This window comes from Tribolium castaneum, chromosome 6 (assembly GCF_031307605.1).
Source record: "Tribolium castaneum strain GA2 chromosome 6, icTriCast1.1, whole genome shotgun sequence".
In the NCBI taxonomy this organism is placed as follows: domain Eukaryota; kingdom Metazoa; phylum Arthropoda; class Insecta; order Coleoptera; family Tenebrionidae; genus Tribolium; species Tribolium castaneum.
Window position 1 is genome coordinate 9,482,178 of NC_087399.1, and position 25,021 is coordinate 9,507,198.

The 25,021-nt window shown below is 30.4% G+C and overlaps 1 protein-coding gene across 1 annotated transcript in view; it reads left to right on the plus strand.

Moving 5' to 3' along the window:
* The window catches only part of Pym (Partner of Y14 and Mago), a 442,733-nt gene that overhangs the window by 167,317 nt on the left and 250,395 nt on the right, over positions 1 to 25,021 (plus strand). The gene's annotated exons all lie outside the window — the stretch shown is intronic.

Genomic DNA, 25,021 nt, shown 5'->3' on the forward strand with positions numbered 1-25,021 from the left:
CACGGAATCGGCCGCATCGAGCGCCACCTGTCGTCGTCCTGCGGCAGCATCAACAGCAACCACTACGCGCTGGAGAGCATCTACGGCACGAGCAGCACGGACGCCACGGGCCGCATTAGCAAGGTCTCAGTGCAGTGGCTGCTGGCCAATAAGTGGCTGCCCTTGTGGATCGCCAACACTGAGACCGGGAGGGATTACAGGATCATCGATTTTCTCCTGGCGCAAAGGGCCGATAGTGAGGACTCTCAGGGGGATCAGGAGCCGCCGAATGAGCAAGGGCCGTCGCAGTCTTAGTTATGTCGTGGTTGGCGCTCATTCAAACCAAAACTTTGTTAATAATCATTGACGTAACTGTTGCTAGTTTATACTTCTTTATTCTAGTGTTTGCTGTTTTTCTGTTTAAAAGGGGCGACTATAAAAGACAAAATGCGTATTTAAAAGGCCCTTATAATAGGTGACTAAATTGTTCTATTTTTTTATTTTTTATGATGTCTCATGTGATATAATCTAGGTTGACTTATGATGGAATGAAAAATAATATGACGTTTAGTTTTCGCATCATCATTGTTGTGATTTCAGTATTTGGGTGATTTTTTATATGTTATGGTAGAATCTCTATTTTATTAATCTCTGTAGGTGTAGTCGGAATTTCAAAAACAATAAATGATGTTGAAGACAATTTGCTTTTTATTTATTTATCCCAATTTGTTTTTCTGAATTTGTTCAAAAAATAGTGCTTTCCAGTAGAGTATGTCGTTAAATCATAAAATAAATCGTCCCAAAAATGACCGAAATAGTCCACGACGTATAATGTTGGTTGCCTACGATAAATGTTTCCAGCTTGGGAAATTTTTCACAATTTTGAGATTATTCGAAAACATGGTTTTGGAAATCTTTATATTTAGACATTATTCCAAATATTTGGTTAAAACAATAATGTAGGGATACTGCGAAAAAGATCTATTATTAGGATGTTTATAAGTCTTCCACACTTCAGTGCTGATATGGTCATGTGAAAAGATTGTTTCATCTAATAAATGATATAAAAAATAAAAAAGGAGTTGTATGAAATTACATACATACTATACTGGCTTATTCATTTAAGACAGGTAAAAAGTGCAGCGCACAATACCTTTTATAAAGCTAACTGGATTCTTGCTTGCATTGTTGTCAAACATAGATTACTCCTAGAATGTTGATAGGTCGAAAATGCGTAATAAAATTAGGCTGCAAAAATTTCAATAAAAAAACTGTTTTTGTGTTGTTAGTAAGTGATTAAAATTAATTTTTCTATTAATTATCCGGAATTGTCATTTAATCTATGACGAAAATTGCTATAAAAAAATCTCAAACTTTTTCTTAAAGAAATTAACTATTCTGTTATTGCTCGCGAGAACAAATGCTTTAATATCAAAATGTGAATAAACAATCTACGTCACATTTTCTCGGGATTTTGATGCACATCAAAATACGCCTAAGGACAAAAAATCATAGACGTTAAATTATATGGGTGTCTCATTTAAAGGTAAAAAAGCACACCATACAAGTAAAGAATTTACAAATTGATGAAGATCTATGGTGAAGATGTTCTTCACGTTCTTCAGATACTTAATAAAATTACCTACATTTTTTTAATTTGAGGTAAATTAGAGAGAGGGAAGAGGTCTTAAGTGGCTGCAGATAGACTTGAATCACCTGGTATATTCTTAAGTGGAATAGTAAAATCGATTTTATTTTGTGACGACATTTGTCAAAACGTTGACAGTTTACGTTTTTTTGAATTAATGTCTAATTTCAACTTTTTTATGAAAACAAAAAATTGGGACTGAATACTAAACTGAAACACCCAATATATAAACAAGATTATTGAGTTAGGAGTCATTTTTAAGCATAATTTTTTACCACAAAAAATTCTCGTACTATTGCGGTTTCAAAATGATAAAAACGCCAACGTCGCATTTTACTAAATAATTTTTTTAAATAAGTTTGATAAAAATGTAAAATAGCTATTAACGATTAAGTTTCTCATTGAGGTATAAATTACATTAGTTATTATTTTTTTGAAGTGCATAAATAATTTATAACAACTAATTTCGAGAGAAAATGCGACGTTGGCATTTTTATAATTTTGAAACAGCTAATAGTATAGGTATATTTAAAAAACATTTTTTAGATAACTCTAAAACTAATAGGAATTTCGAAAAAATTTAATTTTAAAAATAATCTTATTTTTAAAGTAGTTGATAATGTACTAATTAGTTTTTTTTAGGGTAGATAGTTAAGGCACAAAGCGCTTGATGCTATATTGCAAAACTTTGTGTGTATAAAAAATTAAATTACTTGATTTCATCAGATTTTTACAAATTTGAAAAAATTATTCCCGGCGCATCCACCATTTTTGAATTGCGTAGTTTATTAATTAGATTAATATTTCAGCAAACACTTTATCTGTTTCTTGAGATTATTCAAAAAATGTAACATGTAGATGCATATCCCTTCAAAATCATTTTAATTGACATTGAGAGAAAGAAGTCATTCATCATACGAATTTGTCTTCCGCGCATGGTTTATTAAAACTCAAACTGACTTCTTCAAATTATACCTCAGAAGTGTTCTTAGAACGTTGTTCATATCATTCGTAGTCAAAAATGTAAATGATTGTTCACTTTTTGCGAAGGTTGCTACAGTTCTGATTTTCTTAGACCAAATTTTCGAAAAAAATTTTGAGAAGGCGAATTCAAAAAATTCAAATTGTTTTAAAATTGATTAAATTCATTGGATGTTAAAAAGTTTTAAATGGTTTTGCAATCTCAATTCATGTATTTCTTCTTTATTATTATCTGCAGTTTATAGCCACGAATTTTCAAAAACAATAAACACAGTTTGTGTTTTATATCCCATTTCAGTTCATTGTAGAATTTTGTAATAACGCATTTGCATTTTTTGGAGTTTCAGGTGGGTTTTTTTGGCTCAAAATGTGTCGCTGAGATTTAACTTGACACAGAGAACTCTTTTTTATACAGAAACTGACAATTTGTGCTTTATTTCACTCAAAAAAATTCAAATGCGTTGTCAAAAAATTCTACTATGAAATGAAATGGGATTTATTTATTCATTTTTTTTAATTGAAGTTGTGAACCAATATCGAGTTTTTTATGAATTTTAATGCCTTGAGTTTATAAAAAATACATACATCGTTTTTTAGGTATACTTCTGTTCGTTGAAAAAGCGTACAAGAGGAAAAAACCAATTGGAATTGCATTTTTTTCAGGAAATTGCATTTACTCTATGTAAAATTGTTTTCGCTTAAAGCTATTGTTTTTCGAGTTATAATAAGATAGATTATTATTAAAAAAATATAAAAACAAAAGTACATAAAAAAATTAGTATAAAAAAGTAAAAATTTGAATTTTTGCCATTTCATAAATAAAACCAAAGAAAAAATGGTCAAAATCAGTTAAAACCGTAACATAATAATACACTTATTTATTTGATAATATATACAGAGTTACACAAATAAGAATGTGAACTTGATCTGGTAAAAATAAAACACGAGGTATATGTTCCGACTCTAAACTTGAAAACAAATCATAAATTTAAATAGATGACATAACAAGAATCCAGCCAGCTTTATAAGTCTTATATGAATAACCCTGTAATTATCTTCTGTTACCGTTTGGTGAAACCGTGCGTAAAATTGTTATAAATAAATTACCAAGTCGGAAACTTGCTAATGCAGTGTTCATTACAATTTTTCAGTTCTCTCCGCTTTAGCCATTTCCAAAAACTTGATTATGCAAATGTGATTACCACACACATTGTCCTTACCGCAAAACAAGTCGTTAAAAGTGAATTTTGTTTAACATTTTTTAACCAAATATTGACCAAACTCGAGTTCGGTTAACACGATAATTGTTTGCTTAAACTTTTTCTTGCCTGGGAAATTCAAGTTTGATTCAAATATTTGCATTGTTCGTGTTTTTGAGGCAATAAATTAGGAGTGAATAGTGATAGTTTGTTGTTTTTCTGCTGTGATGAGACAGGACATAATTTATCTATCTCTCTGATCTAATCCGAAATCGGGAACAATTTCAGCAGCACAATAATAGAACCGATTTATTCGTTTTTTATTTATGCGTTAAGCATATGCCGATGATTTATCCGCCGTCCCCTATCTAAATTCGTTTAGATTTAAAAAAAGGGAGGAAGAGAAGATTATCTCCGGAACGATGAAATACCGCCGCAGTACGCATTTACAATATTATCTGGCATGGAGGGATATTTATGTCTCCGATCACACAATGAGGCAAGAAACGAGAGAGCACCGGAAATAGGTAAACCGGATACTATACCGCCGGAATCCGGGAAAAGGGTAATAGGTCAGCCGGGTGGGTCAATCGTCGATGGAATTATACATAAGTCCGGGGCCCTGTTAACTATTTACGACCCGGAACAACGCACGATTTTTTATGCTTGTGCTAAGATATCATTAACAAAGTTACGCCCGGGATTAATCAAGCTCGAGCCCTTTAATCAACTAATTAAATTCGCGCGCAGCAAGTGGCAAAAAATTAAGGGATTCGTTAGATAGTTATTGGAGGCAAAACAACGTTGACTCGGCCGCAAGTAAACAAAATTCGCTCGAATGCATTTGAAGTATAATTCCAAAACTAATAACAAGTTTATTGGTCCATTACCCATTCGCTATCTAGTGCACAGCTTGAAACTTTTCCAAAAACAACACAAAGCGATCCGAGCTACTCCTTCAGATGCATCGTAATTCGGAATTTTAGAATAGAATAAATCGGAACAATAAGTTCCCTTAAAATATCAATCCGAGGTAGAAAACAGCGGTTTCTTGTTTAAAGTTCAAGCGAGTTCTGAGCGATTTTTTCCCGGTTTCTGCTCCGGATTGAAATAGAGCGTTCCTGCATGTGTGTATCGAATTTCACGTCCCGATGAAGGATGAACGCAAAAAATGCAAGGGATTCGAGCAATCGATGCCGTCTCGGGGAATTATTTAATTTTCGCTTGTTTCGCCCTAATTTCGGCATAATTAGCACGCAGCTAAGTGAGGGAAGTTTTGTGGGTGTCGTAACCCTAAATGGGTAAAAACTTGGATTTTGCTCACCCTAGCGTGTCATGTTGAGCAAAGTTTGAGGGTCGGGAGATGTCAAAATTTTTTGCTTTTTACAAATTAACGAATTAGTAAAAGGAAAACAGTCATGGCTTGGAGTTCTTTTGTGACAAGGGAAATAATCCTGCAATGACACACTTGGGTCAAAGGACGTAATTTAAGTTGAGCTATAACTACTCCCGAGAGCTGGCAAGTTAATAGCAATGAAGCGAGTTGATGATTTCTAAATGGATGACGGCCGCATAACGTAAACGTTTATCATATCGTTCCTACAAGAGGTTTAATCCTTTGCCTAGTTTAAAAAAAATTAAATAAAGTCATCAACTGGTTGTACACAAGTGACAAAGACAATGCAGTAAAGTTTAATTATTTAAAAGAACAAGTAGAGTCACTATAACGTAAACATATCTGTTACCATTAACAGAACCATGTGAAGCTTTCGACATCAATGTATTGCAATGGCGTGCCATCTGTTGTGCTTAAAATGATAGTTTTGATTGATTCAAACATTTATTGCTATTGCACGTCAAACAAATAAAGTTATTCCAGTTTGCTAAATGCCAATGACGCCTCTGGTTATATTAGTTAAACAAAATTGCTGCAAGTCGAGTGGATTGTTTTGTCAAAATTAAAAAAAAAATCGGGGTGATGTAGTTATTGAGGTAGTTCAACAACTAAAGCTAAACAAACACTGGCTCTTATGAGCGTTTATGGAAAAATTATCTCCAAAACTAAGACTCTTAGGACAAAAGTGGAGACAGATTTGGAATTCTCAGACATTTTTACACCAAATAGTTATTGCCACGAAATGTTACTGAGACATAGATAAATAATTAACAATTAAAAAGTGTTACAATAAATCGTTTCAACAAATCAATTTTTTTTAAATTTTTGGTAAAATGGCATTTTCACGGATCGATTTTAATTGTTTAATTAACAAAACCAATAAAAATTATCGTAAGAACTTTAGTTCTAGCTAAGTTTGTCAAGTTTTCAACGATCAGTTGCAATAAAGTTTTGTTGATCAACTTTAAATGAACAACTAAAATCGATCTGTGAGAACAGTTTTCATAATATGGAAATATTTAAATCGACCGTATTTCGTTAAACATCTCCAAAATTTTCCATCATAGAACAAAAATAAAGACATATTTAGAATTCTCAGACAATTCAAAATAAAATAGGCATACCTTTGGATTTAATTTTTGGTTGTTGTAATCCTCATGATTTTTAAAAATTTTTATTATAAGTAAATCAAAATTTTGACGACATTGTTTTATTGCACAATGTTGACTTGATTGTCAAAAAAATTTGCTTAGAAATAAATTATTAACTAGCAAAAATCGTTTTAGATTACTTCAATTTTTTTATTTTTTAAAATTATGGAATAATTGAAATCAATTGATCATATCTCGGTTAATATCTCCATAACTACGGATCTTAGAAAAAAACGCATTCCTCAGACAGTTTTACGTTAATTAGGCGTACTTTTTACATACATTTTTGGTTGTTGTAATCTTGATAATTTTTTTCATTGACAGAACAGTAAATAAAAATTTGGACCACATTGTTTTATTTAAATTATTTGCACAATTTTGACACAATTGCTACACAATTTTGCTTAAAAATACATAGTTTATTAGCATAAAGCTAAGAAGTCGTTTTAAATCTTTTTTTTTTTAATTTTTGGTAGAATGGAAAAGTTGAAATCGAGAGTCTTTTATTTAGTTTCTTAAAAAAATACAAATCCTAGGACAAAAATAGAGACAGATTTTAAATTCTCAAACAATTCTACGTCACATAGGCATACCTTTGATTAAAATATTAGTTAATTTTTTTTATTGCCAAATAAGTAAAGAAAAATTTTGACCAGTTCTTATATTGGAATTATTTGCACAATTTTGCTCCAAAATAACAATTAACCAATAAACACTACATCAAGTCGCTTTAAACAATTTCGATTTTTTTAAATTTTTGGTTAAATGTGAAATTTGAAATCGATCCCATTTCATATAATTTCTTTAAACTCAGAACAAAACTAAGAACAGGTTTTAATTCGACATACAATATTACGTCAAACAGGTATAATTTTGACTTAAATTTTTGGTTATTGTATGTGAACTTTGTATGTAATTTCCTTATTGTCAATTAAATAAATAAATAAATAAATAATTTTGACCATGGTGTTTTATTCGGATAATTTACACAATTTCGATATCAATTGCCATAAAAGTTTGCTCAGAGATAGGTTTTTAACAGTTTAAAGTGCTACAAGTAGTTGAAGATCATTTTTTTTTTGTTTGGTTGAACAGCCATTTCATTTTGACGGATGAGACACTGCACAAATTTTTGTATTTTATTTTCAGTTTTTATAAACAGTATAAATAAAAGTGAAATTTTCACATTTGTAAAACTTAAAATACGACTAGGAAAAAGAACATAAGAGACCTAAAATTTTTATTGTTGAAAAATTGTTATAAAAATTTGATAATTTAAAAGGCAATCATTTCAACAATTATATTCGAAGTAAAAAATGGAACGTGTTAAAGCTTTTGAAACCACAAAACCAAAAAATAATGCTAAAAGCAATGACTCCTGATTAATTTAGTTTTTGTTTGCACATGACGGACGGGACAAAAAAAACTTGTGTTCTAAAAACTTATTCAGATAGGTTTGAATTGTGAAAGACTTTAACAATATCAAAATTTGACAATGGTAGTAAAAAAATTTTAGTTTAATTTAACAATGTAGGCGATAGGAACAACATTCTTATGTTTGCACTAACGGACAGAGCAGCAAAAGTTATAAAGATAAAAAAGTAATGTTAGTAATCAATTTACTTGCCGATTTTTATTCTCTAGCCTACCACACACTAGAAAAAACACTTTTGAACAAAAGAGTAGCGAGGGGCGGATCCAGAAATTAATTTGGGGAGGGGAAGCTTTCCAAAAAATTTTATAATAGTGACACTATTGAATAAATTTAAATAAAAATTTAAATTTTTGTACTCGTACAAAATTTAAGCCCAAAAAATGTTATAATGCAAATTTATATATTTTTTGTATAAAACACCCTATATTTTGTGCAGTTTTTGATATACGTACTTGTTAATCATAATGTTTTTTACTAGTAGATTTTCCTTTGAAATAATAAGTTCTCATTGTCAAAAACAACACGTCTTTTTAATAAGTAAAAAAACTACAACATAACATAATATAACAGGCAATATCAATTTACGTACAGTTAAGTAAAAAAAAATTATGGACGTAAAAAGAACTTCTAAGTAACTTCTTTGTATTAGTTTTCGAGAATCTTCCAATAATATTTTATTAAGTGACAATAATTTATTTTCATTACAAGGAAAGGTATTTCGTGTTTTTTGGACTCATTCAAAAAATACAATCTTCTGGCAACGTCTCGATTTTAATTTAATCTTCTTTAGGCCGGCAATTCTTTTTTATGAACGGATTAAAGAATATTCAATTAGAATCGAAACGTTGTATTTTTTTGATGATACTTCTTATATTTTCCTTAAAATTTACTTTACTTTCCTTATTAATTTATTTATAAGTGTGAATTAAAAAAAACTTTAATGTGATTATTTAAAAAAACGTTTGTTACTTAGGCTTTTATATTATTAAAAAATTAAAATTGGTGTATGGGGGGGGGGCATGGTCACCTGGATCCGCCCTTGAGAGTAGAACAGAACAAAAATGGATAGAGATTTAAAACTGTTACGTTTACGTTGAATTACCTTAATTTCTCTTTAAGAAAGCAAAAAGTTTCCAAAAAAAAATCAATAATAACTAATAACGTTATTGTAATTTTTCTTTCTTTATCTAGTTTTATAAGTAAGACACAGTTTTTTTGTAAATTTTCCTAAAATATTATATCTGTCTTTCGCAAATGTTAAACATATTTTTTTAACTTATCTAGCGAAATTTTGCTCGAAAGTAGCCCGAAAATCGAAAATGAATTTATTTTCAACTTTTTCGAGCACTGTAGAATTTTTTCAGTTTTTTGTTTTTCTCTCAGTTTTGACTAAAAGATCAGTGGAATCGTTTTAAAGCATCAAAAAAATCAAAAACGTATGACAAAAATACTGTTTGTTTCAAGTAACCATTCCTACTGACTGCTCCAATTAACATTTTAAAAAGCAAGTCTGCTTAAATTATTGAACTCTGAAAATACAAAGTGTTCCAGGTGAGAATTTGGGTATTATTTCGGTGTAGGAAGCATAATTTGGGCATTTTGCCTCCAGTCGTCAGAATCGCGCTCGGATCTCGTCTATATCCATTCTGACCGGAATAAAATAATCATTTCTAAATCGGTCACGAACTTTATTCCTTTACGACACAACATTACTCGAAGAATAAAGCGAAATAATGGCGAGCTAGACCCATCCCCGAGTCCCAATTCAAAAACATATGCGGCCATTCGCTATAAATTTTTCAAATAGTCGACGAAAACGTAATTGTTACGTCCACAATCAAAAGCAAATTGCCTGTGTACCGCTGTGGCCGAAGAAAAATGGATGGATTTTTGCCCCAATTGCATTGTGTGCGATTCGAAGGCAAAAATGTTGTTGTTGGCGATTTATATAATGATGTTATTAAGGCATTAGCCGGTTTTGTTTCCAGCAATCGGGGGAATTAAGAGCGACACGCAATGTGGCCATTTTTCAGGAGACTAATCAAAAAATACTTAGTTTCTATTTTTTGCCCAACAAAAACCGGTTTAGTGTTGGCTTTCAAGGTATTGAAGTTTCCCAATTTTGGCGCTAGCGAATGAGATTTCTTTCAAACACCCGAACCGTCTGAACTGCAGCATAAATTCCGCGTCAGTGGTCATATTACAATAGATTAGGACAAGCCTTTATTACTGACAAACTCCAATTCAAAGCAAAGTGTCCGCTTTCGGATCGGCAGACATCCGAGAGCAGCTCGTTGAAAAATCGCCGGCTGATAAGTGTTGTTACCGCATCTGTAATTATTGTTTCTCCTCATCCCTTTTGAGTAATTTACAAGTTTGAGTACTCTCGAGGCCTAATCCAGACAAAAACCCGCAATTTATTTCCGGGATAAAGTTGTGCGTGTGGGACAAAAGTGCCGATTCGTCAGATTATAACTGCAATTAGGAGTCCGGAGAATCCTTTGATTGATCCTTTCTCCTTACAAATGCGTCGCTTTTAGAACGGAGTTTTCCTAGGAGCCCCGGAATGGGAAAAAACACGACGTGAAAATTGAGAGAAGACGAGCCTCCTAAGTGATACAGTCACGCGAACCCAAAAACCATCTGCCTGATGTCCGGCAATTTTCGAAACTGTTCTTTCATCGAAGAGAATGATAGATGAAGCTGAGGATGGGTAATTTACTTGCGGGATTAAGTTGGAAAAAGCCCAATTGAATTATCAGCAGGGGAGGAAATGCGCGCATTTGACTAATTGGGGGCTTGCGTGACGAAATCTCTTATACAGCTTTAAGCTAATTATAATTCGCAATAAACTGACTACATTTCAGATTACAAACGTGTTTAAATAAATATTTCAAGTTGCAAAGTTTTCATTGCGATTTCGTGTTTCCAATACGTTTTATGTGTCTTGTCATGCCAATATTGCACGTTCTTTTTGTGCTTCAGTTTATTACTCACTTCAAATATATTGGCACTTGCCAATTGTTTCCATACGTTTCAAATATTCTCTATTCTTTAGAAATAAAATGGCACAAAATTGCAAATATATAGTTTTTTCTTATTTAACTATTTACTACACACGAGAAATTTCTTCAATAAACCAAAACATATAACCAATTGAATAAAAAATAGAATTGTGTTATTCTTGCCTTTTGAGAGTTTAAGCATTTTTTTTCGAAGGTTTCACTAAACCAAATAAAATTAAATTAACCAAATAATTGTTCTGAGCATAATATTATTAAAGATTGCATGATGCTTTACATTGTTTTGTTATAACGGTAACCCATTTTTTATGCTGAAATTAAATTCAGTTTTAAACTAATTTAAGTAGCCTTTTATTTTGCACTGTTATATGTCAAATTAATCCAGAATTAAATGCAATTAAATGACAAAATGGTCGTTATGAGACAACTTTTACAGCTGTTATTGTCATTTATGTCATAATTATAATGCTAAGGCGAACCAAAAGTCAAAGCGACAGCCGAGTTTTTACAATCAAATGATTTTATTTTAGATTGTTTTCGTATCACAAAAAAAACAACGCTAGCACATATCGAAAAAGAACTATTTGTTCCGATTTTTAGATTTTGTATTTTTGTATGTGAGATATTTATCACTTTTATCAGTGGCATTCTATCTCATTCTATTTTCTATTTTTTATTCTTTCTTCTCTACTACATTTAATTTATTTCTATTTAATTCTCAAAAATCGACGAAATTTACACAAGGAGAGTTTCAAATAGATACAGATTTTTTTCTTTTATTTAATTGTTATATTTAAACATTGTGGAGTTTTACACTTGAAACGTGTGTACATATTATGATTTTGAGTTTTATTGTAAATGGGACTTAAATGAAAAAATGCGATTAACTGGCAAGAATTTCAATCCAAGTTCTGGTGTGGAAGTCGTTTGCTTATAGAAATGTTACGCTTTGTTATTGGTCAATTCCCGTGTCTAAATTATTTAGTTAATCAATTTAAGTTTTTCTAAAGCTCTGTACGTAAATTAAACATTATAAGGATATACAGGGTGTTTCACATAATTTTAGGTGGTCTGCGCCTGTAAAATGCCATATTCTAGTACGAACTCGATTACAAATTGTGAAAAATTGGATAGTCTTTTCTAGTTTGTTCACACCTTCAAAACATTATAACATTTTTAGTTAGTTAGTGATTAAGATAAATAGATTAGAATCATATCCGCGCCGTCTCTTGATAGAACACATAATAATTGTTTGACAAAAACATAAATTTATGTCAATGAAACAGTCAGTAATCTGACAACTACTGTCATGGGTTTCCAAAAATTAATTAATTAAATGTGTATTTTTTGTATCCAGTATTTTGTGACTTTTGTATATTTGAGTGCAAACATTAGGCGCAAGCGTCATTACGTTATGTGAAACACCCTGTATTATTCTTTGTGTTTGAAAAAATAAAATATTAAATAAAGATTTTGATTGTTCTACAATCTCAAATGTAAAAATTTAAAACTATTTTATTCTCTATTTTATTATGTATCCTATTTTTTGTTAAGCGACGATTTTTGAGAAATTTACAAAAATAGAGATTCTTTTTTTATTTCTTTATTTACTGTTTTATTTGGTCTTTATTTTGGCGAATTTTAACCCAAGCTACTTAATTTAACCTAGTATAAAAACAAAATATAATGTACTAAACAAAAAATTAAAACAAAACAAGAAAATGAAAAAAAAAGAAAGTGATAAAGAAACAAAAGATTTTTTATATGCTGTGTACCTACTTAAAATTGTGAGAGAAAAAAACTTTAACTATTTTGCGAAAACTGTTAGAAACTGGCTAGGAAGCAAATTAAACTGCGCGTATAATTTTTTATTAACAGAGATTGCATTGTAAGTAAAAAATCTTTGAAACATTGTTAAATGAACGTGACAATAAAGACAATAAATAAGATCTTAAGTTTGAGATATGAACATTAAATCTACACTATAATAAGTTTTCACGAAAATAAGATGGTGTTGAAACTGATAAAAAAGATTTAAAACGTCTAACTTAAGTCAACTAAGGGATACCTAGTTTAGAAAAAATGTGACAATATTTTTTAGTTTAAGGGACAATATACAGAATCTTTTGCAAGGTAGTGAATATATTTTAACCATAGATTGAGCAATGATATTAAATGAACCCATATTTTTTATATCTTTTTCCACAAAAAAATATTTTTTTTTGTGGAATTATTAGCCACCAAAGTTTCCCCAAAAATACACAATATAATTTTTATTTCTAATATTACTTACCCAATTTTTATAAAATTGGGTATACAGACGTTATTTTAAACACTAACTTAAGTGTGTAAATTGTAAGCTTGAAGGGCAGTGTTAAAGGGGCTACCGGAACCCCCTTTACATAAACTGTAGCATAAATTAATTTAGTTTTGGTACTAATAGAATTAGAAAGCCTATTTCATTTAGAAACTTTCTGCTTCTTATAATTTTTTTGTAAATTCTACTGTTTTCGAGTGAAATAATAAAATGTAAAAACACTAAATTTTTCGGTCTCAGTAATTACCGAGATGTAGATTTGACGTTTTTTTAACGTTACAACGGTTGATATAAAGAAATATGTTGAAATTTACAACGTTGTTATGTGGTTGTATGATTTCGTTTTTTTAACGTTTATGTTACGTAGTTTAAGAACCGTCTGCATACTTTTTCCCAAACTTTTAGCGTTTAAAGTATGTTTGTTTTAACATAAAGTTGTATTTACATAGAAAACGTAAAAGTCTCTAACGTTATTAATAATAATCGTATTTACTAACGTTTGCTTTAAACATATAATTAGCGTTTCAAAAAAATTTAATTTGGTTTTTATATTGTCTTACGTTAATACATATTGGTTAACCTTTTAACTGAGCGTTATATTAATGTCGTGAAACGAAATGCCAATAAGCCTAACTAATTAATTGTATAGAAAACGTAGAATACATAGTAAATAATGAGTAGTATAGAAATTACTCTTGCATCTATTTTTGACAATTATTACGAAAAGTAAAAACTGAGATAAAAAAATTGTAATAAGCTTTTAAATACAGCTTCATCAAATATTATCGACTTTTAGGAAAATAGGAAAGAGTGCAGTGCTGGTTTATACTTTTACATTCGTTAAATAAATAACTAGTTTAAAACGTAGCTTGTTGACGTTGATTATTGGTTTTCTAGTATCCATAATTTTACGTTACATTCTTGTGTTGCAAGATTGTTTAAATAGTTACTAAAAAAACGTTAATGTTTTACGTTACAAATAACTTTATTCCCGTGGACACTTTTACGTTGATAAAAAACGTTTTTGCAACCTAATTAACGTTTCTTTCTTTACGTTAGTATGCTTACTGGGCATTTATTGTGCATTTGTAAAACCTAATTGGCAATGAACAAAACTACCAGCTTTCACATTTATCTGTATTCGTCAAACATAAGTTTTATTCGATTAATTGAGCGCCTATATTTTGTTAATGCTTAAACACTCAAACAGCGTTTCATAATCGTCTTTGCTGGTCATTGAACCGCGGTGTCAACAAGGCAAAAACTTTTTACTCCATTGGCAAGTAGGTGGAGGTTTAAAACGCTTCTTTTACAATTTGTGTTTAACAAAAAAAAGGGAACATTTAAAGTACTTATCACATAAAAGAGATCAGAGACGTAATATATTTAGCATTTCTTTTTGTAGAATTTGTTTGCTGGCTTTAAATTCTTGCAACGGTGTTTACAAACCTCTTGTTTTGCGAGTTGAAAAATGTTGAGATAATTTTGAGAGATATTGATGGCGACGCTAATTATCCCCGGCTTAGTTTTAAAAATCTCGGCGGCTTTTAACGCAGAACGGCTTTAAGTCTTGGATTTATTTCTTGGCACGTAATTCAGCCGACATATTTATTTAACGAGAAGAGATTTAAAGCGGCATCGAACATATATTTTGCATTATAGTAACTAGCGCGTCCGATAATTTAGTGTAGTAAAAAGCTGGAAGAATCCCGTCTCCCCTTCTGTTTAACAAGCTCGTCGGCGGAATCTTTGTTTGATATGAAAACTGGGATATATCCCGGTGATGGCAACACAAATACTCACTTCCGGAACTGTATGTGTTGTCTGTAATAAGTGTGCGACCGGGCTAAGTAATCCGAAGAGAGAGGCATTATCGAAATGAGGGTTGTTGACAGAGAACTAACTCAGCTCGGTTTACGTTGGCGTTTGTTCAATATCTAATTTAATGTACATTAACTTAATATCGGGCGTTGAGTGGTTGCCTGAGCCGGCGGCGCGAGTTGCGAAACCCAAGTAGGCCCCCGGTAAGTGCTGCCCTGTGCAAGGGAGCCACCCCTTCGATATGGACCGACTCGGATAACTCACTTTGCGACCGCGGTCTAACCGAATCAAGCGACCGATTGTGACATCTATAACGAACCAATTAACGCGACACAAGACCTAAACATTCATTCACATTTTTCCATTATTCAAAACTTATTTACTTATTTACGTAATCAGTTAAGAAAAGACCAAATATTTGCCAAAACGCAGTACCGAAACTAGGTATAGGCGAAGTAGGCCTCTGCCTAGGGGCGCAGCCTCAGGGGGCGCCAAACTAGCAATACTTTTGTTTTCCAAATTCCAACTAAACAAAAATTTGTGCAATCTTATAAACAATTATTTTGCAGAAGCGTTTGTTTTGGACAACTCATTTTGTAAAATTATATCTTGTACGTGACTTTCTTTGTTTAGTTGTTAATCAGTTTCAGTTCTGATAGTTCTTCAATAAGAGATTAAGTAATTTTTGCTGGTTAAGCTACTCATATACTACAAGAATTAGTTCAGTTTGCAAAATGGCTCACGGTCTTTTGAGTCGTGTCATTGAGTCTTTAGTGGTTGTGTTAAATTTAAGTTTCAAGTGAACTAGAAAAATTGGCTTAAAAATGTCAAACCAAATAAAAAACCGTCAGGGCCGTATTCCAAAAAAATTCTAAAATGCAGACAATTAGAGCGAGCTAGGGGTGCCAGGTTTTTACAAAATTTTGTTCAAGCCGAGTCTGATGATTACTGGATGAACCCAGTAAGATAATTTATATTAAAAAGACTATAGAGGTGAGTTTTATTTTTGTTTCTGTACCAGTAAGAAGGCATCTTGCGAAAAAATTGTTTCGAAATTAAAACAAACTGATAATTAAAAATTAAAATAAGGTCGTCAATAGCATGAGGACATCTGTCAGGTTTAAGCATTGTAAACAAAGTTAAGTTGAAATTATGATGAAAAATAATAAATGAGTTTGCAAGGTGAAAGCAAGAAAGGTTTCTTTTAAAAATTTCAATATTTGAATTAAATTTGGCGGGTTCCCTCAATATTATTATTGAATTGTTACATATAATCTTCTTTTTTTATTATTTTTGTCTTTATATTCAGCTATATGCACTTAGACTAAATCTCAAATAGAAAATTAAGTGTGTACCTATTGTTTAAATAATTTTAAGTATGCCTTTATAAATTGAGACCGGGACCATTCTCTTTTTTTTCAGGTTTTCATAGTCTATAATTTTTGGGTTTTTATATCTAACAGAAATTATAATGTAGCAATCTAGTATTAAGAAAATTATGCTTATGGGCGCCAAACTGAAAACTCGCCTACAGTCAATTAGTAAATACCTGGTTTCGGCATTGCCAAAACGAGTGAGCGCTGCGAACAAGTTTTGCACATTATGCGAGTTAAACAATGATAGGCTTTTTATTATCTACATACTATTTTACAACACTATTTTAAAGGTGTCAATTTCACACAAACAGGCCCGAGCCAAGCCGGTGCACAATGTGTGATGGCACACGGACGGCCGCTTACAGGGGTGGCCGCCGACCTGCCACCTTTCGCAAAATCAAAATTAAAATGAAAGTAAAAAATTAAAATAATTATAAAGAAATGGTCTTGCTGTTACAGCGTTTTTTTCCTTTTGTAAACATATTTTACCATTAAAAGTTTGTTTTTTTTGATAAACATTCAACAATAATTATTTCTTGTGACACAATTTATTTCACAAATGCGTCCATGTTCTTAAATTAAGCGCCTGAATGCAGTCAAAGGGATTATTGAATACAGCCGGACTTTTCTTTGGGAACACAAAATTGATAAAGTACTATAAATAATCAGAATAATCTCCACTATGTAAACTAAAAAAACAGAGGTTTTCATAAAACAAGAGGCAGTTCACTCATTCAAATTAATTTTTTTGTTAAACTGTTTATTATACTTATTTAATACAACAATGCAATAATAATATACTATGAACAATGAACTAATTGGTAACAGGAAAATATTTACCTAGTTTAATCTTTTCTTTTAAAATTTTAAAATTTAGAGCAAAATCTCTGATTTTTTTCAGAATTATTTTTTTTCGAGCGCTTTTAAACGGCTTCAGATGTATTTACGTTTTTAGTTCTCTCATAGTTAAAGTTATGTCAACCTCTTCGACTGTTCCCTTTTATAATTTCCTTATAAATTCATATCTCTCAATTATTGTCAGAACTTTTCGTTTTGATAATTTATTTATGACGAAAAATTAGTAAAATGAATACTAATTATCACTAATCGCCAAATTTGTTCTCAACACATTGAAGGAATAAATGTATGCAAAAATAAAAGTTCTAAATCGCAAAAAATCAGAAAAATCAAAAGTACACAGAAAAAAGACCCATGTGTAATTTTTTCGTGGTTCATTCAACTGTAGTTACAAATTTGTATCTCCAATAGTGTTTTGGTATGCCATTCTGTTTCTTTATTTAAAGTAAGTTTTAGTAAAATGTCCAACTATAAACATAACAACGGGTTTAGACCTTTTACAAAATTAAGTAGAAACGTTTCTCAAACATTCAGTTAATCGAAAAAATTTGGAAGCTAAGGAAAAAAAACAAAGTAAATTGGTTTTGGATATGAAAACAAACCAGTAGCAGATTCTAAAAATTATCTTAAAATTCACGTCTTATTAGGTCTCAGTCAGTATCAGCATTTTTCACTATGTATTATTATTATTACTATTGCTCTTAGAATTCTCTTGATATTAGCACTTTCTGCTAGTGGAGAGAGAACCTTTACAGAAAAACTATCAAAAATTATCTGAGACGATGTCCCAAAATTGATGTAATAATTTTCCTAATTTTCTACTACTGCAGTGGAAAGAGAAATATCTAGTGTTCTAGAATAAATTTTAGAAAAAAAATTTGCCTAAAGTAAAGTAAGGTAAATTTATTGAATAAATTATATAAATATTAGGTATGTAAAAACTCAACAGCTAATGTACCTGCACAAAACTGAAAATTATTATTACGAATAGTTTTATTTTTGTATAAATATACTATTTCAAAATATTAAAAAAAAACAGTTGTTTTTTCATTTATTTAACTTAGTAATTTTTAACTACTATTTTAGTCAGAGTTAGGGACGCAATACTTGAGACCTGCACACGAGCGGACAATTGGCTTGGCTCGGCCCTGCACACAAATTAGTAGACCCAAAAGTTGACAATTTCATTTATCTGTCAAAAAACCGTCCGTTATTATAACGCATGTTTCTAACGTACATAGTTGTTTGCTTTTATCAAGTATGTTGCTATTTTGGATTGTTTGTTTTTCTCTGAAAGGAGAGCTTAGAAGCAAGACAACTGGTAGGTTGAAACAAACGTAACAAACTTTACAGCCTGCTTTAACAAATAGCCATTTACAGTAAAATCTCTTTTAAAGGACACCTCCTATAAGCGGACTTCTCTAACAAGCGGACATTTTTGTTGACCGCATTTTGAGCTATTGTATTTTAAATGGTTTTGGTTTTAAGCAGACTCTCTAATAAACGGACGCGGAGAATGCAATTCGGATTCTCTTTTTTAAGCGGACACTATGTGATAAACGCATGTGTTATTAGTGTTATTACGTAGTTATTATTATGACAATCCGTAAGAAAAATTAGGGAATCAAATAAGCAGATACCTACATGTTTTATTTATTTTATTCCTTAAAAGAGGTTAAAGTTATGTGTAGATATGTGCTTTATTAAATTTATTGCACTAGTTCTTATTTGTGGCGTCTACACAAATTGGTCAGTACGTCATTTCATTCTTTTATACAGCGTTACTATGGCAAATAAAACTAAAAAGCGTATGTTAACATTAAAAAAATCATAAATTTTAGATTGATTTACCTAAAACATACCAAGTATACAAAATTTTAACAGAGAAGTTTGACATAGTAGAAATAAAGAGTTGGTATTTAAGTACATTTCTGACGAATTTTTGGGAAAACAAGAAACAAGATATTTAATAGCATATTTTGAAAAAAAATACTATTTTTTTCCAAAAAAAGTTTATAAGTATTGTTGTTGTACCAATACTTATAATCATGCTGCTACCTATTTTACAATTTTTTTAGTTTGATTCTATGTAGAAATTACTAATTTTTTAAGAGGACATTTCCATTAACCGGACAAAAACCTGTCATCGTCGGTGTCCGCTTATAGGAGATTTCACTGTATTTTTAAACCTTAACCTACTGCTGAATCAGTTACCAATACAATGCAAATTGCAGATAAAATTTTAAATGCTGTTCATCAATTTTTTTTTTTTCATTAGTTATGTAGGGAAAATAGTGAACAAAACTCGCTGAAAGGTGTCTATCACGCACTTTCCACACTCGTTATTATACTATTTTCTAATTTCGGGGTAAATAACTATAATTACGTAATGAATTTCATTACATCACCAGTTGAGTAATAACTAATAGGTGACAGTACATCACGTCAAAATTAGTCGTAAAATCTGACATTTGGCAACTGGGTTAGGAAAGAGTTATTTCATATTTGTGTTTCAACTTTTGAAAATATGTGAGCGCCGCCCGCACTGCTCAAAACTTTTAATGAATTAGGTATTTCAATTAAATAACAGACATGTCAGAAGTGTATTCCCAAGCTGAAAGCATTAGCACACCCTACCAACACTTTTTTGCTCAGATGTGTAGGTTGTTATGAGATAGTTTTAAATTTTCACAAACAAGATAAAAGAACAAACAAATTGGTTAATATTCCAGTTTTGTTTCATTTTTTCGAGAATAAAAATTCTCTGATATTTTAATTATGTATTATTAACAAAAGTTAATTACAATTTATATTCGTATTTTGAGGAAGCTACAAAATCCACAATGACTTATTTGCAATAACTTACGAATTCATACATATTTCTTTTAATTCTAATTAATTTCAATTAATTTTTTCTGTCTGTTTCTGACATGAGGGTATAAGCAATCGCATTTTTTCAGTTTCTAGTAACACTGAAATTTATATTTAATATGTATATTAAAAGAGAAGCAAAAAAGCTTTAGAACATGAAATATGTAGATAATATGATAAGGTGGAATTAAAGATAAATATTTTGTGAATAAAAATTGATAAAAGTAGCTCGGATAGTTTAGAAGAAATGTGACAATACTTTTTTAGCTGAGAGCGTTAAGAGGTTAAAGGCACTGGTGTCAATTTATTTATATTGAAAAGAGCTTTAACAAAAAAAACTTATGTGACATTTTTTAAAGACGTACGGTTTTCGAAAAAAACGTGCTTTACTTAACCACCGATTTTAATTCTGAAGTAAAAACATTTTTCTTCTATTTGTTCTGTTTTCTGTATTTTATCTTCTACAGTGTATTTTGTTTTTTGCTCTGTTTTCTGCTCTTTTTTTATTTGTCTTTTCTTTCTTATATTTTACATTTTCTTCATTTTATATCTTCTATTTTCTGTTCTATGCTCTATTCTTTATCCGAAATTGGATATTGGCAAGTATTTTTCTGTTCTTAATTATTTATCGAAGCAGTTTGCTAAATTCTATATAATTTGTCTTCTTTCTAACTTTTGTCTATATTTTCTGTCTTTTTTCTTTCCTCTTCTTGATTTGCGATTTGCGGATCGCTGTTTTCTTTCTTCATTCCTCTTCGGTTTTACTTCTTTCTTCGTTGTTCAGTTTTCTTGTCTTCTATTCTTTATTTTTCTTCAAATCCTACTGCAGTAATCCTCTCTGTCTTTTTTATTTACTATTTACTTTCTATTTTTTGTGCCCTCTCATCGTTTCTGCCTTTCTTTCTCTTTTCCCTCAGTCATGAGAAAAAAGCATTTTTAGAGATAGGTCTTATACAGTGAGATTCAAAAGTGTCGGACTAACTCTCGTATGGTGATAAGCTAATAAAGGATGTTCAGTAAAGCTTTTTCTCCATTTTTTTATTTATTTTTCTTATAAATCGTTTGTTTTAATTGTTGTTCTTGTATTTACACTGATGTCAAATTTAATTTATTGTTTGATTAGAAAGTTTATTAAATGTTTATAACACTATGGACCGTATATAAAAGCGTCGTCAATTTAGACTGCAATTAAATGCGTGACTAACTAATCATGTGATCAAATTGAACTACTTTTATTGGTCCATTCGGATTAACTTTTAACTATGAATTAAATTTTAATAGAGCTTTCTATAAAACGATAACATATTGGTTATTTTTTTTAAAAGATAACTGTTCAATCTTGTAAGATTAGTCGCTTCCGGTATGTAAATAAAAAAAAAATAGATCTAAAAATCTAACTTTGAAAGTCCATATCTCAAAAACTGAGCCACAAACAAATTTTTGTATTAAGAACTCTTAACTCAGTTTGATATCTTTTATCACTACACAAGAAATGGAATTTTTGAATCACTCTGAGTAAACCTTTCTAAGAATTTGTTACCCACTATAAAAATTCAGTTCCCAAAATCTTACAGCGTTTTCTTAAGATATCTTTAAAATAATATTTTTTCAAAGAATTACTTGCTCTTAAGATATTTTTATTTGGACCCAAAAAAAAATTATCTACTCGTATACTACTTGTATACTTTGGATGGTATTCATAATAAAAATTGATAAAAACGCCTTTCTGCTACTGTTTTTGTATTACCATTTTTTAAAAGACATGGATGCTTGGTAAACTTGGTATAAAAGAAGAATATGTGTGAGAACTGAGAATTGCCCTTTTAACAACATCTGAGTCCAAATAGAAAAAAAACATAAAATAGTAGTGGCGATATTTGGCAACAGAGATTTTTTGGTGTACTTGTTTAAATTTTTTCATTACATTTGTCTTATAAAATCACTATTTTTTTAATTTGATACTGACATTTCATTTGTTCCGGTTTGCAAACTAATTTTTTAAAATAAGAGTTTAAATAAACAACAAATAGTATGTGGTATAAAGCTTTCCGAAATGTAAGTTAATAAAACAATTTAGAAATAATTTTCTGAAAGTTGTTATTAGCCAAAACAGTAACGTCTAGAAATAAAAAAAAATAAAAACAATAATGTGAATTTTTTTATTACGACAGTGCAATAATAATAACAACCTAAGTCAAAAATAAGTATATAAAACACAAGTCAAAATTTGTAAAAGTCCGGAACAGTAAAACTAAAAAACAACTTTGTTATTAGAATAGTTGAAACCGTTTTTTTGTGGCTGCTCTCAAACACAAAATATTTCTATTTAAAAAATTGGGATTAGAGAGCATTTAGTTCAATCTTAAGATCATATAGTTTTGAATTTTGTATGTGAGACTAAAACAATTCGTTAAAAGTGACAACTTCTGTTAGGTGTTTCTGAGCTGTTCAAAACAAGATGTTGAACAGAAAGAAGAAGAAAGAATTAGTTTTTAATTTTGTAATTTTGTAAGACAAAAATGTCTAAAGGTTTAGATTAGTTTTCTTATTTTTTATGGCAAGAAATTTTGAAAAGAAACTACTGACATTAATTGAATCATATTTCCAATTTCCGCGAAACCACTTCGACTTCTCCTTGTTATAAATTATGTAGTTATATATTTTTTTTGAAATTTAAAAAATGTGAGGAGCGTTGGGGTATCGCCCGGTGTGTGAAGATGGATGATGTTGGCGTCCGAAACGTCGGTCTTGTGACATGTGCCCGATAAGCGGGCAAAGCCGCGATAGGAGCGATACACGTTGCGATAACCGCTGTCACATGCACAAGCTCGACCCGCTTTAATTGCCCGGAGTATTTATATGTCGAGGGATTTCGTGATTTGATGTTGTAAACATTGAATAAGCTCCCGTTACGTCGCACATTGCGCTTGTATGACAATTCTATATACGAAACAATTAAGCGGCCCCCATGAGTACGCAAATGTTGTTGTTTTAGCTAAAGAATTTAGCAGAATCCGGTTCCATTTGACCATCGATCGGAATGCATGGGGACGTAATTAATATTAGCGCAAAATAGAATAACACGACTGGAATTTGCGTAATTATAAATTACGCCGTTGCTTTAAAATACAACACCAACAGGATATTTATACCCTGGTTTACATTAAATTGGTATTTACTCACCTGAAAATATAACACTACCTACAAAAGCAAAAAAGCAATTTATTAACCAATTAAATTATAAATACAGTTGGTATAAGGCTCGTAGTTTTACTAGAAACACCCCATGTGTCGTCACTTTATTTTAAATAAATTATTTTAAATGAAATTCTCTTCTTGGTTTTGAATTAATTAAATTAAATTATTTTCGCCAACAAGTTGCTAATCAATGAATCAGTTAATTTTTCATAACTTTAGTGTCGCTCTTCATGTTTGGCAAGCAGAAAACACAACTTTGACAAATGACAAACTTGAGAACAAACGAGAAATGCTCTTGCTGTTAAACTTGTTGGAATAATTTATCACCAAACATAAAGCACCAAAGGAGAGTAATTATCGCTTATATTTAGCAAAGAGGTCCTTTATTTTTATTTATTAAATCCGCGTTTAAATAACTGTGAACTCAAGAAAATTAATAAACTACTTGTGCAAAACAATTCTTAACAAAAGTTAATTTTCTCAAATGAGATGAATGAGATTTGAACAGTTTCATAAAAAGTCGCAACTTATTTGGAAGACGTTTTTCAATTTTTTACAATTTTTTGTGCTTTCTAATTTATTTCATGTAAAAAATTATGTTTGTAAGCGTATTAAGGCAAGCAGACTTGAACAAATTACGAAATAACGAAAACACTTGATGAAAAATTACGGCTCTTATTTAATAACAATTAGGGAAGAAATAGACATTTTTCGTGCTATAGAAAATATAACAGTAAAAAATAATACAGGCTATAAATAAAATAAATACATTAATTTTAACTGGTAATAGAACTCCTCAAGACCAACCATTTTTTCTAATAACTTTTTTTCAAAACGTTTTAGTTTTTGAGTTATATTATTTTAAAATCTTACACAATTTTCTTACATGCTACTGGAAGCAAAGTTACCTAGTCGACAAGATTATCGTATTTCGGTTCACTTTGATAAAAACCATTGTGGTGCAAATGACTAAGCTGTTACCATGACAACTTATATAAAATATAAAAATATAATGCCAAGGGAACGCTATTTGCACCACAATGGTTTTTATGAAAGTGAGCCGAATATAATTTTTATGAAAGGCTCGTTAATTTTTAGGAAAGAAAATGGTTTTAAAAAATGCGATTTTGACAAAATGGTACATAGAAAAATTGTTTGTCTTGATGAGTTCTACTACTGCTTAAAATTAATGTACTTATTTCGTTTACATCCTGTATAATAATATCTAATTTGGCAATTTTTCATCTAATTTTAGAGAAAAATTTGAAAAAAAAATAGTTTTCACCTCAACTAAGTTCGAAGAAGGCTAAAAAAAACATTTATTTTACTATTACTGAGTGGTTTTTCATTGTATGTTAATGAAATTGTGCGAAATAATTGCGTCTCTGGCTGAAAGTTATTTGTTGTAAAAAGTTCTTGTACAACAAATTAATCTCTTGTTGAAAAAATCAAAATTTTACTTTCTTTTAGCAAAAATTTTTTAAAATGAACTTTGTTTAAAAATTGGAAATACACAGAATTTACACAATTTTTGGTGAAACAGTTTATTTTTTACTTAATTGTAAGAAATAATTTCATTATTCGCTGCAAACTAAACCAAATTATCGGAAAAGAAATTATTCAACTAAATATACTTTGTTTCTCAAAAGAAACTGAAAGTATAACTTTAAAGACGTATTTATTTGCTTCAAAAACATAAAAGTTAAACATTTTTTGACAAAACGTTCTATTTTTGCTCAAAACGTTCCAAATCGCGCGAAATTAGGTA